Source organism: Bos javanicus, chromosome 7 (assembly GCF_032452875.1).
Source record: "Bos javanicus breed banteng chromosome 7, ARS-OSU_banteng_1.0, whole genome shotgun sequence".
Lineage (NCBI taxonomy): Eukaryota > Metazoa > Chordata > Mammalia > Artiodactyla > Bovidae > Bos > Bos javanicus.
Genome location: NC_083874.1, coordinates 71,080,031 through 71,099,602, shown reverse-complemented (window position 1 = coordinate 71,099,602; position 19,572 = coordinate 71,080,031). Strand labels below are relative to the sequence as shown.

The window sequence follows — 19,572 nt, the reverse complement described above, 5'->3', positions numbered from 1 at the left end:
GGAGATGTAAGAAACACAGGTTCGATCCTTGGGTCAGGAAGATCTGCTGGAAGAGGGCACAGCAACTCATTCCAGTATTCTTGCCTGGAGAATCACATGGGCAGAAGAGCCTGGCAGGCTGCAGTCCATAGGGTCCTACAGAGTTGGACATGACTGAGGCCACTTAGCACACCCACAATTTTATATGTATTAATCTTATTCCTTGCCCTCTGTCCAAATTTCAAAAGAAAAAGTGATATCCCTTCCCAGTTGTTCTTTATCTTTTTGGGTTCTAGACCTTATTGAGAATCTACTGAAAGCAGTGGACACGTTGCTTTACTCACACTTTTTCTGAATCCCTAGTAGGGGATCCTTCAGTGACAAATTCTTGGCAGGGCCCCTTGATCAATTGATCGCCACCCTGTTGCTTTTTATTTTTGTTTGCTCCTTCTAACTTTATCTTGGTGTAACCTCTACTACTCTTGAGCAACAGAACGAATTCAGTGTTTTACCATTGATTGTGGAGGAGAAATTGCATAGAATAAAGTAAATGGACGCTAGCCTTCTTTGTCCTCCTGGAGTTCACAGTGTAAGATGGATAATGGGAATGTGCATCTGAGGATGTAGAGAGAATTGTGCCTGACATTGAACAGTAATGTGAGTTAAATAAGGAAACACATAAATATTTGACATAGGTCTCGTGTTTCTCTGACTTCCTCTTCTTCCTCTTTTGGGTTCTTTGAACCAAACCATCAAACCTCTTTTGGGGGATTTTCACTTGTGGTGACCACCAAGTTCAGAAAGGTCTAAAAGAAGTGGTGGGAACCTTTTTCCTTGGGGGCATCTAAAAATTGTATCTGGACAAAGTGTTAGAGCCAAGCTTTGGAGTAGACAGACCGGGCCCCTAGGGAGCAAGGCAAGGAAGTGATGTCATAGAGTGATCTCTGGCTTCTTTGGCAGAGGTGACTGGGCAGGACCCAGGGATCGGGGTGGACATGTTTGGGAAATGTGTGTGAGATCACGTCAGGCCCCGTGGACATGGTGGAGGAGGGAGGCCTGTGAGAAAGAGGCAGTTGGCTTTGCCCATCTCGATCGTGTCCTGAGGAACGCTGGGACAGGAAATGCCCAGCGTTTCTTTACTGTTTACTGGACGCCAGACCCACAGATTTGGAAGGTTGCCTTGGGAGTCATGAAAAGATGAAGGGAGAAGGAGGAGGAGCATTGGTTTTCTGCCTTTTGTGGGACTGCCCTGGTAAGTGCTCGGGGATAGGGTATGTGGAAGATTTTGTAGAAACTTCTAGATAGGGGGTTCCCTGGCGGCTCAGACAGTAGTAAAGAATCCACCTGCAATGCGGAAGACCTGGGTTTGACCCCTGGGTTGGGAAGATCCCCTGGAGGATGGCATGGCAACCCACTCCAGTATTCTTGCCTGGAGAATCCCCATGGACAGAGGAGCCTGTCAGGCTACAGTCCATAGGGTCGCGAAGAGCTGGACATGACTAAGCGACTGAGCACATAGCACAGAGCAGTTAGGGCATGGTGTGAATTACAAGTTCTTGGAAAAGCTTCCAAATATTTCCCTAATTCTTTAGAGTACTATCCGTTTAGACATAAGCATTGCCCTCTTCCAATAGCCCTATGTTAATTAACTATGAGTATAGTTACGAATCAAGCCTGTGTCAGGCTAATTCACAGGCATCATCTTATTTAACCCTGCATACAACACTTTTGTAGAAGACACTATTGGCTCTAATTCACAGGTGAGGAAACTGAGGATAAGAGTGATTTATTAATTTGCTCAAGATTATTCAGAGATGGGATTAGAACAGATATGGTTTGACTTAAAGGTGGCACTTTTCACCTCTCAGATAACCTGAGTTTGACTGTAGGCTGACCTCACAGATAAAGTGACAGGAATTTCTGGGTATCTCAGCAGGTCAGAGACCTTGGTCAGAGAGACAGAATTTGTTCTGATCTGTGTGCTACCACACAATGTGGGTCCTTCTCTGGGTGAGATCTGAGGACTGCATCTTTCCTGCTAACCCCTCCCTGGGAACCTCAAGTGAGGGCAAGAGCTTGTATCAGGCTTGAGCCTTACTTCTTCCAAGAAGAAGCGTAGGGAACCTGATTTAAAAATTGCCTTTAAGGACTGCAAAAGTTATTAATCTTATGATGGAAATCAACTGTTGTCTGTCTATCTCAGAGAGAGAGACAGAGAGAGCAGATATAGCCTCCTAAGACAGCATGAGAGATATCATTTAGACCTAAGGAAGTAGCTTATTAAACATCGGATTAAATTCAAGTTGCTGCCATTTCCTAGCTTTGTCACTTTGGGACTTCGTTTAGTTAAGCTTCTGTTTATTTGTAAAATGTGGATTTTAATAATTCCTATGAGGATTAAATGAAACTTTGCCTGGTCATAGAAAGCTCTCAGCTAGTTATTGTTGATGTTCTGTATATCTTAAAAACATACAACAGGATTCTCAGTATCTGGAACATGTAGGTACAGATCTTCCTAGTTGATCTCTCGCTGATACTTTCAACCTCTTACTTGCCAGTTGATATAGCTGATTTCTTTTTTCTTCCCTTATAAATACCCCTAAACAAACAGTGGCTGGAAAAATAACATAAATATAAAAGACACTAACATTTGTTGAGAGTTTTCTGTGTGCTAGGCTGGAGTTATGTGCTTTATATGCACTATTTCATTTTAATACAAGTATTTTGGCCAGTAGGTGGAAATAATATACCTGGCCTTTGAAAGGCAACTTGTGAGACTGGCTCTACTACACCTAGAGAGCTCAGGACCTGCTGGAAATATTTCTTCACACAGAGACTCAAAATGAGGTTGGAGACCACCAGTATGGGTGTTGGTGCCTTAGGGGTGGGGTGGGGTATGTGGGTGGTGGGTTCTATGAGCTTGCTGTGCAGAGGGAAAGGGAAACAGCTTGGCCCAGCCGGCAGGGCAGCTCACATCAGAAGTGACCAATCATGCCCTAGAAAGGCAGGAAAGGAAGGGGAGACCTATGTGAAATTCCACTGGCTCCCAAAACTGCAGAGAACCAGAGTCATGAGAAGGGAAAGAAGGGAGGGAAAAGGGCAGGGAACAGACTTCAGTAAATATATATTTTCAAGTGAATCCCAGGAGTGGAGTGGAAGGTAAAAAAGAAAAAAAAAAAAAAATTCAGGGACTTCCCTGGTGGTCCTGTGGCTAAAATTTTGCATTCCCATTGCAGGGGGCCCTGGTTCTATCCATGGTCAGGGAACTAGATCCCACATGCCTCATCTAAAGGTACCACACACTGCAACAAAGATCAAAGGTCTCATGTGCTGCAAATAAGATCCAGCAGAGCCAAATAAATAAATAAACAAAAATAAATATTAACAAAACACTCATAAACTTAAAAAAAAAAATCAGTCTAGAGCTGTTTTCTCTCAAGTCAGTCTGGGGAACTTGTCCCTAAAACAACTGGACCAACTCCAGGTATAAAAGCTCAGATCTTTTGTTGTCACCTGAAAACTTTAGTAGGTTCCTTCTCTCAGTCTGGAGGACTGCCCACTTTACCTCTTCTTGGTGCTGCTCCATTGGGAACCTGGGAATTTAGAAAGAAATAAAGAGCCACTTAGCAGGTAAAAGTTTGCCTACCCAGATGCTCAAACTTTATTGAGCATAAGAGCCACCTAGAGTAGCCTTAAAATGCAGATCTTGGGACCTAGCAATATATATATATATATGTAATTTTTTTTTTTGAGTTGTGAGTTAAATTTTATTTAGGAAGACAGCATTTCAGACAGCTCTGAGAAATAGCTCCAAAGAGGTAGAAGGGAAGGTCAGTACATATATGATTTTGGTGAAGGGGGAGTACATACAATCAAGCACATATTTTTTTGCAAAAGGTTTCTGTTAGTCACAAGGAGCAGACATCAGCATGAAGAATTTTAGTTCTTTTCTAGATATGAGGAGGTACAAGAATTGTAGCCCAAGATACTTTGATCCAGTAGGTATGAAGTGAGGTCCAGGAATTTATATTTTTCACAAGTAACCCGTTTTTCATGTGTCTTCTGCTGCAGAAGATCAGCAGACCACATTTTGAGAAATGTCATTTTAGTCCATCATTCCCATTTTACAGATCATCAAATGGAGGCCCAGAAAGTACAAATGACTTTGCTGAATGTCTCATAGGTGGGTTCTTGGAAGGTGTAGGTCTTAACCTTAGATTGTCTGCATACCAGTACTACTAGTTTTGCTTTGGCTAGACCCATTAAAAATGACTCCAATTGCTGTGGTTTGTTCCTTGCCAGGGGCCCATGGTTCTTCACGTCTCAAGTCAGGGGTCAATTCCTCCGGGAAGATTGTCTTTCCCCTCCCCACCCCAGTTTAGGTGAGGTTCCTTTTTTCTCTGCTCTCAGAAAACCACATCTCTCTCCTTCATGGCATTCCACCTGGTTTGTGTTTTATACTCACACCTTCATGTGATTATTGGATCAATATCTGCCTCTCTCTCTAGATTTCAGACTCAATGAGAGCAGGCACATTGTTTCTTTTTGCTCATCTGAGGAGCCAGTACACTGTCTGATGGATTCTATGTGCTCAATAAATATTTATTAGGTGAGTAATGGAATGAATGAGTGGATGAAAAGGGCAGGTTGATTTCAGACTTAACTGAAACACAAAATAAGGGAAAATTTGTGAAACTTTTGTCCTTCAATGGACTTTCTCTAGACATTTTTTTTTGTTCTTGTTTTTGACCCCTTTTTTGATCCCAACATCTAATCCCATCCCTAAAACCAGAGCTTCTTATAGGCAAAATTGTGGAGAAGGAAGTTTGATTTGTTTGATTGTCTGTCTTTCTTTACTCTTTCTATTTTTCCAGTGAATTTTGTGTTGGAAATCCACTCTCCTCCTGCAATCTTCCCTTCCTTTCAACTCTAACCCTTGTCCAAGATCCCAGTGCTCTCTGACAGGTGTGAGGTGATATCTCACTGTGGTTTTGATTTGCATATTTCTCTGATGATTAGTGATCCTGAACATCTTTTCATGTGTCTGTTGGCCATTTGTATGTCTTCTTTGGAAGAATATCTATTTAGGTCCTCTGCCCATTTTTAAATTGGGTTGTTTATTTTCTTGATATTGAGTTGTGTTAGTTCTTTGTATATTTTGGATATTAATCTCTTACTGGATAGACTGTTTGCCAATATATTTTCCTATTCAGTAGGCTGCCTTTTTATTTTACTGATAGTCTTCTTTGCTGTGCAAAAAGCTTTTAGTTTGATGTAGTCCCATGTGTTTATTTTTGCTTTTGTTTTCCATAAAAAAGACAACAAATAAGTGTTGGCAAGGATGTAGAGAAAAGGGAACCCTCTTGTGCTATTGGTAGAAATGTGAATTGGTGCAGCCACCATGGAAAACTGTATGGATCTTCATAAAAAATTAAAAATAGAATTGCCATATAATCCAGCAATTGCACTTCTGGGTATTTACCCAAAGAAAACAAAAGTGCTAATTAGAAAAGATATATGCACTCCAATGTTCACTGCAGCATTATTTACAATAGCCAAGATACAGAAGCAACTTAAGTGCCCATAGATAGAATGGATAAAGATGTGATATATGTATACACACAAACACACACCCAGTGGAAAATTATTCATCTGATAAGAAAAGGAAATCTTGTCATTTGTAACAACATGGATGGATCTAGAGTATATTATGCTCAGTGAAATAAATCAGATAGAAAAAGACACTGCATGATCTCATTTATATGTGGAATCTAAAAAACAAACAAAACAAAAGGAAAACAGACTAATAGGTATAGAGAAGAAACAGAATGAAGAGAGATGACAGGGTAGACAAAATAGGAGAAAGGGATGAAGAGGTACAGATCTCCAGTGATAAAATAAACAAGTCACAGGGATGTAATATCCAACATAAGGAATATGGTCAGTACTGTAGTAATGGCTCTGTTTGGGGACAGATGGTTGCTAGCCTTATTGTGGTGATCATTTCATAATGTATGTAAATGACAAATCATTATGGAGCATACCTGAAACTAACATAATATTGTACAGCCACTGTATTTCAATAAAAATAAAATTCCCAGTGCTCTCAGATTGCTTCCAGACACCCCTAATCCTGACCTTTCTAACCTGCTTCTGATCAAAGTCTACCTATCCAATGTCCTATTTCCTGAATGCCCTGTGCATAGCAGGACAACTCTTTAAAGTGACAGCTTCCTGTCAACAGTGGATAATCACCTAGTCTGTTGTTCCTTATCCTCCCCTTTAATCTGATCATCATTCTCTTAACCTAAGAGCTGGTCAAACCTTTGATATTAGGAATAATCCTCTATGGAGCCCAAAAAGCAGTGATAGGAGGTTTCTAATGATTAGCAAGTGTTTATCGAGCCCTGTGTTAGGGTCTGAGGGACATATGAAGATGAACAAAGAGCATTTCTTCCTCCCAAGGATCTTCATGGGAAGGCAAGCATTCAATAATGGTGCAGGAGACTTTAGTTGCTTGTCGAATAAATGATGGTAACAACATTATGAGTTTAAATTAGATGATGTATATAACATACTTTGTATTAGGCTGGACACATAGTAGGCCCAGCCAGTAATGCTAATTCTTCTCTCTTAGGGAGGGAGAGATTTCTCAGGGCTGGAGTCAGCTAACTGGTCTCCACTGAGGAGGGCACTCTTTTAGGAGCTCTGGGAGCATGTTCAACTTCTGAAGAAACTCTCTCAACTACATAAATGTGCCCATTTTTTATTCAGAACTGATTTCTATTAAGCAATAATTACAGAAAAAGAATATATATATATACATATACAGTTGAATAACTGAATGACTTTGCTGTATACATGAAACTAACACAATGCAGTAAGTCTACTTCAGTTAAAAAAAAAATTACAAACAAACAAACAAAAAACTGAATTTCCCTGGTGATCCAGTGGTTAAGAATCTGCCAATGCAGGGGACACTGGGTAGATGTCCACAGGCCTGGGAGCAATGAAGCCCGTGTGCCACAACTGCTGACGCCCACTTACTCTAGAGCTCATTCTCTGCAACAAGAGAAGCCACTGCAGTGAGAAGCCCATGAACCACAAGGAAGAGTAGCCCCTGCTTGCGGCAACTAGAGAAAGTAGCAGTTGACTCTAGAACAACGCGGGTGGGGAGAGGGGCTGAGAAGGAGCTTAGGGGTCAAGACAGAAGGGTTTGCAGTCAGCCTTGGTCTTCTGTATCCACAGATCAATTGGGGATTGTGTAGTTATGTTACATAGTACATATTCACTGAAAACAAATCTGTGTAAGAGTATCCATAGAGTTCAAAGCTGTGTTGTTCAAGAGTCTCTTCACATTCAGGCGGATCTCCTAGGACCCAGCTGATCTGCACCTTTTCACTTGCTGTATGTACACAGAAGGGGAGAGAATCATAACTGGAAGAGACTGCAGAGGTTGTGTGACCCTTCTCTCATTTACAGATAGTGGAATTGAGGCCAGACAAGTGACATGACCATGGTCATTCAGAGCCAGAACTAGGACTGAGGCTTCAAATATCCAGCCCCAAACTCTTAAAATTCAACATATCTAATATAACTGTATATTATTTGCATTATTTAACCACTAAATGAAAACAGCTTTTAAAAAATTATCAAACTATGTGCTTATGGTAAACCTCTGGAAAAGATAGAAAACAAAAGAGAAATCAACTTCTTATTCCACTATCCAGAGAAAGCATCTCTGTAAACATTTTGGCAAATGTTTTAAGACCACACATAAACACACACATCCTGCTTGGGCCCTTAGCCTCCATTCCACATCCCTTTGTGCCCACTACTGTCTGCTGGGCTTAGGCTGACCTTCCCTTCCAGCTCTAGAAGTGGACACTCTGACCTAATCGGAGCCAATGAGAGCCCAGGGACTCCTTGTTCATGGGATTTGAGAATTAGACTACAAAGCATTTAGAGTAAGTTCTGGAAGTATTCCAGCCATCATGCAACGACAGTGAGGGCACCTGTCTGGCTCTGGAGCTGAATGGAGCTGAATGATAGTGTCTCTCCTTCCCCTAGGACTTAGTAGAATAATCCCTGTGCATTATAGTAACTAGCTGGCTATTAACCAGTGACTTTGATTCTCAGTAGAAGCACTTTGAGCAAGTCACTTTATCTCTCTGGGCTCAGTTTCCTCGTCTTTAAAGTGGGATAAATACTTTGGAGATTATAGTGAGAACAAGTTACTATTGCTGCTCTCAGTACAAATAATAATAATGACATTTACAACTGCCTCTGTTAATTGTTTGCTGTGATCAGGACTTAAGCCAAGCAGTTTAATATAATGTTTCATTTACTCTTCACACCCGCAGAGAGTAGAAGGGGGATCTGCCTATGCTTGCCTGTGTAATGGTGAAGGAATGAAGTACAGAACCAGATTCCAGCTGCCCTGGTTCCTGTCACAGTCATTTTGCTAACTGATCCCTTCTGTCTCTCTGAATGTCTGGTAGGAGGATCTTGGTGCATTTCAGAACCTCTTGGCTGGAGGCCACCTTTGCCCTCTACAGGGGACAGGACCTTGGTTCCAAACTAGAGAGAGGGAAGTGCTGGCTGGGCTGTCGCCGGGAGGCTGGGACACTGGCCAGAGCCTTCTCTGTCTGCAGTGCCCCTCTTTCTGGCTGGGCCCCAGGGTTCCCTAAGTAACCACAGGGACACAGCATAGATTTATGGCCCCGCTGCTCCTGAGCAAGTACCTGACATGTTCTGTCTGAGAGCGATGGTGTCTGGCTCCAGATGACTCATCAGGAGGAGACCAGACACATGCAGGCAGCACAGAAGGAAGGAAAATCCACTTCTCACCTCCCCAAAGCTAGGAGACCAAGAGGAATCACTCTATCACACAGGCTGTTCAAAGGGCAGATGTTCAAGACTCCCACTTTATAGATGAGGACATCTGCTCCTTCATGGAGTACATGAGCATTGGTTGAGCTTTGTGCCAGGCTGGGTTAGATCATGTGGGGAACACAAACATGGAAAAAACATAGACTCTGCCATCAACAATGCTGAACTAAGCAAAGGGAGAAGACATGAAACAGGGAACCATCACCAGGGAGGGATGTCAAAGTGTGGCAGGGCTCCAGAGAGTCAGCATGTCAATCATTTGTATTTAAGTAGGTTCAACTTCACTTCACCTCACTTCACTTCATTCTTTTAGCATCCAGTAGGTGCTGAAGACAGCCAAGATGAACACGAAACCCCTAAAGAAACTTTTAGAAAAGTGTTGGGATGAAACAGAGAAGTCAGGACATTTCTCTCTCATCCTCTTTCTCAGGAGTTCTTCCATAGCTCCTGCTGCACCAGACAGGTTCAACAATGTCTATCTCAGTCTCTACCTGTTACCTCCACCTCCATCTATACATACGTATTTCTCAATGGCTTGCTATATACCAGCATGAACTTTCTATAAAGTATTACGCCAAAGAGATTTAACTCACAATAGCAAATAAATATGTAACACCCAGGAATAACTTTAACAAGAAATGTACGGGACCTAAATGGAAAAAATGACACAATTTTAGTACGGAGAATGAAAGAGGTCTTGAACAAACAGAAAGATTTATTATCCTTCTGGAAGTCTTGTAAAGATGTCAATGTCCCACAGTTTAATCTATTAATTTAAGGCAATTCCATCCAAAATATCAATGGGATTTGGAAGGAACTTAACAAAATGATTCCAAAGTACTTCTGGAAGAATAAATGCTTAAGAATAGCCTTTTTTTTTTTTCAAAAAAGGAAGGCTACATGGAGGGAATTGCCCTGCTGCTGCTGCTGCTGCTGCTGCTGCTAAGTTGCTTCAGTCGTGTCCGACTCTGTGTGACCCCATAGACGGCAGCCCACCAGGCTCCCCCGTCCCTGGGATTCTCCAGGCAAGAACACTGGAGTGGGTTGCCATTTCCTTCTCCAATGCATGAAAGTGAAAAGTGAAAGTGAAGTCGCTCAGTCATGTCCAACTCCCAGTGACCCCATGGACTGCAGCCTACCAGGCTCCTCCGTCCATGGGATTTTCCAGGCAAGAGTACTGGGGGGGTTGCCATTGCCTTCTCCAGGGAATTGCCCTACTAGATTCAAATGCTGGATAATGAGACTGGCAGAGGGTAGGCTCGCAGATCACTGGAAGAGCATAGATCATCTGAAACAAGATCAACTATGCATGAAAATTAATATATGATAAAGGTGACATTAATATGTGATAAAATTGACAAAAATGGTGTCAGTTTTGGATATTTGGAAAAAAATAAAGTTAGAGCCTTACTTCTCACCTTACAATATAATATATATATATTTATAAATATAAATTCCACACAAATAGAGATTGAATGCAAGCATCTAAATCATGAAAATACTAAAAAGAAAGCATAGGTGCATAGTTTCAGCTTCTTAGGGTTAGGGAAATTCTTTTTAGCAATGGCATTAATATCAGAAACCATAAAAGAAAGAATATGACTATAAATAAAAATGTAAAACTTATGTGGCAAAACCTCTCACATTATCAAGTTAAATCACAAAAGATATATTTAGAACATACATTCAACTTGTTTAAATAATAGGTAATTAACATTAGATATTTAAAAAATTCTTTTGATCAATCACAAAAAGGTGAGTAACATTCATTATAAAAATGTGAAAATGATATGAATGTATAAATCATAAATAAAATACATGAGTGATCAATAATCATATAAAATTTGTATATTAATAAAGGACATGTAAATTGTATACAGTGGAAGTGAGAAATAGATTTAAGGGACTAGATCTTATAGACAGAGTGCCTGATGAACTATGGATGGAGGTTCATGACACTGTACAGGAGACAGGGAGCAAGACCATCCCCAAGAAAAACAAATGCAAAAAGGCAAAATGGCTGTCTGAGGAGGCCTTACAAATAGCTGTGAAAAGAAGAGAAGGGAAAAGCAAAGGAGAAAAGGAAAGATATAAGCATCTGAATGCAGAGTCCCAAAGAATAGCAAGGAGAGATAAGAAAGCCTTCCTCAGTGATCAATGTAAAGTAATAGAGGAAAACAACAGAATGGGAAAGACTAGAGATCTCTTAAAGAAAATTAGAGATACCAAAGGAACATTTCATGCAAAGATGGGCTCGATAAAGGACAGAAATGGTATGGACCTAACAGAAGCAGAAGATATTAAGAAGAGGTGGCAAGAATACACAGAAGAACTATACAAAAAAGATCTTCACAACCCAGATAATCACAAAGGTGTGATCACTCACCTAGAGCCAGATATCCTGGAATGTGAAGTCAAGTGGGCCTTAGGAAGCATCACTACGAACTAAGCTAGGGGAGGTGATGGAATTTCAGTTGAGCTAATTTCAAGTCCTAAAAGATGATGCTGTGAAAGTGCTGCACTCAGTATGCCAGCAAACCTGGAAAACTCAGCAGTGGCCACAGGACTGGAAAAGGTCAGTTTTCATTCCAATCCCAAAGAAAGGCAATGCCAAAGAATGCTCAAACTACCGTACAACTGTACTCATCTCACACTTTAGCAAAGTAATGCTCAAAATTCTCCAAGCCAGGCTTCAGCAGTATGTGAACCATGAACTTCCAGATGTTCAAGCTGGTTTTAGAAAAGGCAGAAGAACCAGAGATCACATTGCCAACATCCACTGGATCATTGAAAAAGCAAGATATTTCCAGAAAAACATCTGTTTCTGCTTTATTGACTATGCCAAAGCCTTTGACTGTGTGGATCACAACAGACTGTGGAAAATTCTGAAAGAGATGGGAATACCAGACCACTTGACCTGCCTCTTGAGAAACCTATATGCAGGTTAGGAAGCAAAAATTAAAACTGGACATGGAACAATAGGCTGGTTCCAAATAGGAAAAGGAGCACGTCAAGGCAGTGTATTGTCACCCTGCTTATTTAACTTATATGCAGAGGACATCATGAGAAACGCTGGGCTGGAAGAAGCATAGGCTGGAATCAAGATTGCCAGGAGAAATATCAATAACCTCAGATATGCAGATGACACTACCCTTATGGCAGAAAGTGAAGAAGAACTAAAAAGCCTCTTGATGAAATTGAAAGAGAAGAGTGAAAAAGTTGGCTTAAAGCTCAACATTCAGAAAAACTAAGATCATGGCATCCCATCACTTCATGGGAAATAGATGGGGAAACAGTGGAAACAGTGGCTGACTTTATTTTTCTGGGCTCCAAAATCACTGCAGATGGTGATTGCAGCCATGAAATTAAAAGACGCTTACTCTTTGGAAGGAAAGTTATGACCAACCTAGACAGTATATTAAAAAGCAGAGATGTTACTTTGTCAACAAAGGTCCGTCTAGTCAAGGCTGTGGTTTTTTCAGTAGTCATATATAGATGTGAGAATTGGACTATAAAGAAAGCTGAGCATTGAAGAATTGATGCTTTTGAACTGTGGTGTTGGAGAAGACTCTTGAGAGTCCCTTGGACTGCAAGGAAATCCAACCAGTCCATCCTAAAGGAGATCAGTCCTGGGTATTAATTGGAAGGACTGTTGTTGAAGCTGAACTCCAATACTTTGGCCACCTGATGTGAAGAACTGACTCATTTGAAAAGATCCTGATGCTGGGAAAGGTTGAGGACAGGAGGAGAAGGGGTCAACAGAGGATGAGATGGTTGGATGGCATCACCGACTCAATGGACATGAGTTTGGGTAAACTCCGGGAGTTGGTGATAGACAGGGAGGCCTGGCGTGCTGCAGTTCATAGGGTCTCAAAGAGTCGGACACAACTGAGCAACTGAACTGAACTGAACTGAAATTGTATAACCATGATATCTGGATTTTACCTACTGGACAGACAGTAAAGAATAAAACTGAGTCTAGAAAGTCTGTAAAGGGTGAGGAAAATTGTTTCATACAGTGATGGTGGGCATGTAACCTGGCACATTGCTAAGGGGCATTTGACAATATATATTAAAGGACTTGAAAATATGAAAGTCCTTTAACACAGCAATCCCACTTGTTGAAATTTATCTTACTAAAACAAGCAAACAAATGTGTAAAGATCTGTCATCATGGTTTTTTATATAAAAGCAAAGACACACACACGCATACTCGCAACCTGATTGGAAGCAGCTTAAATGTCTGCCAAGGGGGAACTGGTTAAGACATTACTATAAGCTCACACAGAGAATGCCATGAGGCCTTTTAATGACAATGATGTAGAATCATGTTGTGTATATTTAATGACATTTTGCTCATAAAATATTGAAAGTGAAAAAAACTGGGATGCCACACTGTATAAATGGCTCAAATCTACTTTTATATAAATGTTTAGATGCTTTAAAAAGAGGTAATAAGCAGATAGACAAATATTAGTTGAGATTGTATCTGAATAGGTAGAAAGATTATAGGTGATTTCATAATTTTCCATATTTTCTGAAGGTATTCTTTTTTTTTTTTTTCCAAACAGCAGGCCTGTAATCAACTGTCTCCCTCTCCCTGCAAAATTTTTTTGAAAGGATGAAGTCAATTGGAGTCAAATCTACTGAATAATATAGGAATCAGGATGGAAGGCTTTTTTACTTAGATCCACTAAAGCTGGACTTACCCATTTCCTCACAAACAGTTTGGCTTATTTTGTTCCTTCTGCTTGAAGTATTCATTTCAAGTTTCCTTCCACTTAATCCCAGTCCTCTCCACTGATTAGAGTCCCACCAGCCTTGGAGGGTTAGCTAAATCCCTGTGGACCTCCCTGGCCCTTGTAGCTGGATCCGCTTGCTCCTTCCTCAAATTCTCCCACAGCAGCTCTGGCGCCATCCGACACAGCTTCGGCACTGTCCACAGCTGCCCCTGGGTGTCACAGTTTCTTTGGAACCTGTCCAAAGAACAATTCCCCTGTCTTCACAGGAGATTCAAGATGGAGTTCTGCAGAATGGGATGAGGGTGGGGAAGCCCCAACTGAGAGAACAAAGACATCAAGTTGAAAGGTAGGTCAATGCTCACATCCAGGAAGGTCTAAATGCAGGAATCAGGCAGTGACCAAATCTGGCTGGGTGGACTTAAACTGGAACCAGAGACGTGAGACCTACCAGGACCATGTACTTATAAGGACCCTTGGTTCTAGAAAACTAGTTCCAAGTGGATTAAGTGAAAACAGCAATTTACTGTGTTAGTTGAGTATCATAAGCAATTTAAAACCTGGCATGTATCTGCGCTTCAGGAGCAATTGGACTCAGGGTTCAAGACCCTTTGAATAACTCCTCACATACCTTATTTCATCTTTGTTTCTTTCCACAGGATGAAACCCTCTTCCTGTGATTAACAAGATGAGAAACAAGGCCACAAAAAGTCCCAGTTTTTATACCTTAGCATGTGGGCAGCCACAAAAAGCCTGGGTCCTTTACATCAGTCTTGTCCCAAAACTTCCATGGAAGGGTTCAGGTAAATCTGAGGGTCGGGGTTTATATCTGAACCAATCAGCTGTCACTAGGCAATGGCTTCTGTCATTGGATAGGCTTTGGTAGGCGACCAGCCCTGAATCATCAACACTGGCCAGGGAAAGGGCATCACATTTTTATGGGATGGCACCCATGGAGACCATATGGATAAGAGAGGGACAGTTTTTAGTAAGGAGCCTTGTAGGTATTTACTTCAGAGCACATAAGGATCCAGAATGGAATGAAGGAAAGAAGAGCCTGACAGTTTGCCTAGAAAACCATTTAACATTTGAATATTATTTTTATGATCCATCCAGCATATAATGTTTGATTTGATTGGACATCTGCCTTATTTTTTCCTTCTAAATTATAAATGCTTTGAGGTTCTGGACTTTTTTGTTGTCATTGTTGTTGCCCATCTCTCAGTGAGAGATTCTCTCCCAAGTCTCTAGCTTAGCTTCTATTCACTGATACTAACATCAGATAGTGAGAAAACTCCCAAGCAAAAGGAGCAGTCAATACTGCCAGGATAATGTCATAGAATGTTTTAAAGATTAAATGAGGTAACATATAAAATCCTTAGATAGTGACTGGCATCTTGCAAATGGTCAATAATTAGTAATAAAAATTATAATAAAATATTTAAAAATCACCTTGTTGGAATATATAAACATATGTTTAATGTGCTAACAGCCTCTAATGTCTATATTCTTGATTTAACCCCTAGGTTACAAATGTAAGTCAGAGGCATAATTTGCTGAGTATAATTGATAATTAGATGCTTATCAGATGGTGGGAATGTAAACTGATACAGCCATTATGGAGAACAGTATGGATATTCCTTTAAAAGCTAGGAATAAATCTACCATCAGATCAGATCAGATCAGATCAGTCGCTCAGTTGTGTCCGACTCTTTGCGACCCCATGAATCGCAGCACACCAGGCCTCCCTGTCCATCACTAACTCCCAGAGTTCACTCAGACTCACGTCCATCGAGTCAGTGATGCCATCCAGCCATCTCATCCTCTGTCGTCCCCTTCTCCTCCTGCCCCCAATCCCTCCCAGCATCAGAGTCTTTTCCAATGAAATCTACCATATGACCCAGTAATTCTACTATTGGGCACATACCCTGAGAAAGCCACAATTCTAATAGACACACATACCCCAAAGTTCATTGCAGCATTATTTACAATAGCCAGGACATGGAAGCAACCTAGATGTCCATCTATAGGTAAATGGATAAAGAAGATGTAGTACATATATACAATGGAATATTAGTCAGGCATAGAAAGACTGAATTTGAGTCAGTTCTAGTGAGGTGGATGAACTTAGAGCCTGTTATACAGAGTGAAGTAAATCAGAAAGAGAAAAACAAATATTGTATATTAACTCATATATATCGAATCTAGAAAAATGGTATTGACGAACCTATTTGCAGGGAAGGGATGAAGATGCAGAAGTAGAGAATGGACTTGTAGACACAGTTGGGAAAGGAGAGAGTGGAATGAATGGAGAAAGTAGCATCAATATATATATACACCATCAGGTGAAAACTAGATAGCTGGTGAGAAGCTGCTATATAACACAGGGAAGCCAGCCTGGTGCTCTGTGATGACTTAGAAGGTGCAATGTGGGAGGGTAGGGGGCCCAAGAGGGAGAGTATATATGTATAATTATGGCTGATTTGCACTGTTGTATGGCAGAAACCAACACAACATTGTAAAGCAATTTTCCTCCAATTAAAAAAAAATTTTTTTTAAATACATAAAAAATCTGTTAAGCATATGGCTCCCCCACCAAAAAAGATACTTATCGTAGTTTCAATTGTCACACACACACACACACACTCTTTCTGGGGATCAGGTTCTGTGATCTAGTGACTTTTAAAATCTAAGGGCGTAATTCTCTGTTATTATGCTTTATGACTATATCAGGAGTCTCTCTCTTTCTCTCTCTCTCTTTTCCCTTGTTTTCTGTGTTGGCAGGAAACCACTGAACGTGTTGGGTTGTGGTGGTGACAGGGTCAACAGGGACAATTCTTCAGTAGTTCTTACGGGTGATGCAGAAGCAGCCCAATACATTCGACAGAATCACAGACCAGCATAATTTGTTTCTTTCTTTAGAAATGTTTAAAAACATTATAGTTGATTTACAATACTATATTAGTTTCAGTATTTTAATAAGTTATAACCCTTTTAAAATTATTATGAAATCATGACTACATTCTCTGTGCTGTATAATATACCCTTGTTGCTTATTTATTTTATACATAGCAGTTTATGTCTCTTAATCCCATACCACTATCTGGCTCCTTCCCCTCCTTCTCCCCACTGGAACTACTGACTTGTTCTCTGTATCTGTGAGTCTGTTTCTATTTTGTTATATTCGTTCATTTATTTTATATTTTAGATTTTACATATAAGTGATAACATATATCAAATATAGTATTTGTCTTATCTTACTAAGCATAATATACTTTAGGTCTGTCCACATTTTTGCAAATGCAGAATTTCACTATTTTTTATGTCTAGTAATATTTCATTGCATATATATGTATATATATATATATGCAGTATATATATATGGTATATAAGATGTTGTATATATCCATTCATATGTTGATGGACACTTAGGTTGCTTTCATATCTTGGTTATTGTAAATAATCCTGCATATATCAATAAACATTGAGATGCATATATCTTTTCAAATTACTGTTTTCATTTTCTTTGGATATATACTCAGAAGTGAAATTGCTGAATCATACAGTAGCTCTATTTTTAGTTCTTTGAGGAAATGCTGTACTACATACATTAGTGGCTGCACTAATTTACAATTTACATTCCCACCAATAGTGTATGAGAATTCCTCTTCTTCCACATTCTTGCCAATATTTGTTATTTGTAGACTTTTTGATAATACACATTTTGACTGGTATGAGGTGCTATCTCATTCTGGTTTTCATTCGCATTTCTCTGATGATTAATAATGTTGAGCATTTTTTCATGTGTCTGTTGGCCATTTGTATATCTTCTTTGAAAAAAATGTCTATTCAAGTCTTCTGCCCATTTAAAAAATTAGCTGGTTTGATTTTTTGATATTGAGTTATTTATAGGTTTTGAATATCAGCCCTTTATTGGTCATATAATTTGCAAATATTTTCTCCCATTCAATAGGTTGTCTTTTCATTTTGTTGATGGTTTCCTTTGTTGTACAAAAGCTTTTAAGTTTAATTAGATCTTATTTGTTTATTATTGCTTTTGTTTCTTTTGCCTTAGGCTTCTGCTGCTGCTGCTAAGTCGTTTCAGTCCTGTCCGACTCTGTGTGACCCCATAGACAGCAGCCCACCAGGCTCCCCGGTCCCTGGGATTCTCCAGGCAAGAACACTGGAGTGGGTTGCTATTTTCTTCTCCAAAGCATGAAAGTGAAAAGTGAAAGTAAAGTCACCCAGTCGTGTCCGAGTCTTAGCGACCCCATGGACTGCAGCCTACCAGGCTCCTCCGTCCATGGGGTTTTCCAGGCAAGAGTACTGGAGTGGGGTGCCATTGCCTTTTGCGTTTGCCTTCAGTTCAGTTCAGTTTAGTCGCTCAGTCGTGTCGGACTCTTTGCGACCCCATGAATCGCAGCACGCCAGGCCTCCCTGTCCATCACCAACTCCCGGAGTTCACTCAAACTCACGTCCATCGAGTCGGTGATGCCATCCAGCCATCTCATCCTCTGTCGTCCCCTTCTCCTCCTGCCCCCAATCCCTCCCAGCATCACAGTCTTTTCCAATGACTCAACTCTTCGCATGAGGTGGCCAAAGTACTGGAGTTTCAGCTTTAGCATCAGTCCTTCCGAAGAACACCCAGGACTGATCTCCTTTAGAATGGACTGGTTGGATCTCCTTGCAGTCCAAGGGGCTCTCAAGAGTCTTCTCCAACACCACAGTTCAAAAGCATCAATTCTTCAGAGCTCAGCTTTCTTCACAGTCCAACTCTCACATCCATACATGACTACTGGAAAAACCATAGCCTTGACTAGACGGACCTTTGTTGGCAAAGTAATGTCTCTGCTTTTGAATATGCTATCTAGGTTGGTCATAACTTTCCTTCCAAGGAGTAAGCATCTTTTAATTTCATGGCTGCAGTCACCATCTGCAGTGATTTTGGAGCCCCCAAAACAAAGTCTGACACTGTTCCCACTGTTTTCCCATCTATTTCCCATGAAGTGATGGGACCGTTTTGAATGTTGAGCTTTAAGCCAACTTTTTCACTCTCCTCTTTCACTTTCATCAAGAGGCTTTTTAGTTCCTCTTCACTTTCTGCCATAAGGGTGGTGTCATCTGCATATCTGAGGTTATTGATATTTCTCCTGGCAATCTTGATTCCAGCTTGTGCTTCTTCCATCCCAGCGTTTCTCATGATGTCCTCTGCATATAAGTTAAATAAGCAGGGTGACAATATACAGCCTTGATGTTTGCCTTAGGAGACTAATTAAAAAAATATTGCTATGATTTATGTTAAAAAGTGTTCTGCCTGTGTTCTCTTCTAGGAGTTTTATGGTTTCAGGACTTACATTTAGGACTTACATTTACATACTGAGAGTTTGTTTTTATTTTTTTGGTATATGGTGTGAGAAAATGTTCTGATTCTCTTCTTTTACATGTAGCTCTCCCATTTTCCCAGAACCACTTATTGAAGAGACTGTCTTTTCTCCACTGTATATTATTGCCTCCCTTGTTATTGGTTATTTCTGAGTTCTCTATTTTGTTCTATTGATCTATATGTCTGTTTTTGTGTCAGTATCATAATATTTTGATTGCTGTAACTTTGTAGTATAGTTTGAAGTCAGGTAGCATAATATCTCCAACTTTGTTCTTTTTTTCTCAAGATTTCTTTGGCAATTCAAAGTCTTTCATGGCTCTATATAAATATTAGTATTATTTGTTCTAGTTCTGTGAAAAGTGTCATGGATATTTTGATAGGCATTGTATTAAATCTGTAGATTGCTTTGGGTTATATGGACATTTTGACAATACTAATTCTTCCAACCCAAGAGCATGGGATATCTGTTCATTTCTTTGTATCATTTTCAATTTCCTTCATCAATGTTTTACATTTTTAAGACTATTTTATTCTTTTTGATGCAAGTGTAAAGGAGTTATTTTCTTAATTTCTCTTTCA

At 40.2% G+C, this 19,572-nt stretch overlaps 1 long non-coding RNA gene across 1 annotated transcript; it reads left to right on the top strand.

Moving 5' to 3' along the window:
• Positions 1–911: 911 nt before the first annotated feature.
• On the top strand, positions 912–18,574 carry LOC133251580 (uncharacterized). Its single transcript, XR_009737691.1, has 4 exons — positions 912–1,231; positions 13,880–13,959; positions 14,270–14,413; positions 17,686–18,574. It is a non-coding gene; the product is annotated as an uncharacterized LOC133251580 (long non-coding RNA).
• Positions 18,575–19,572: the final 998 nt, after the last annotated feature.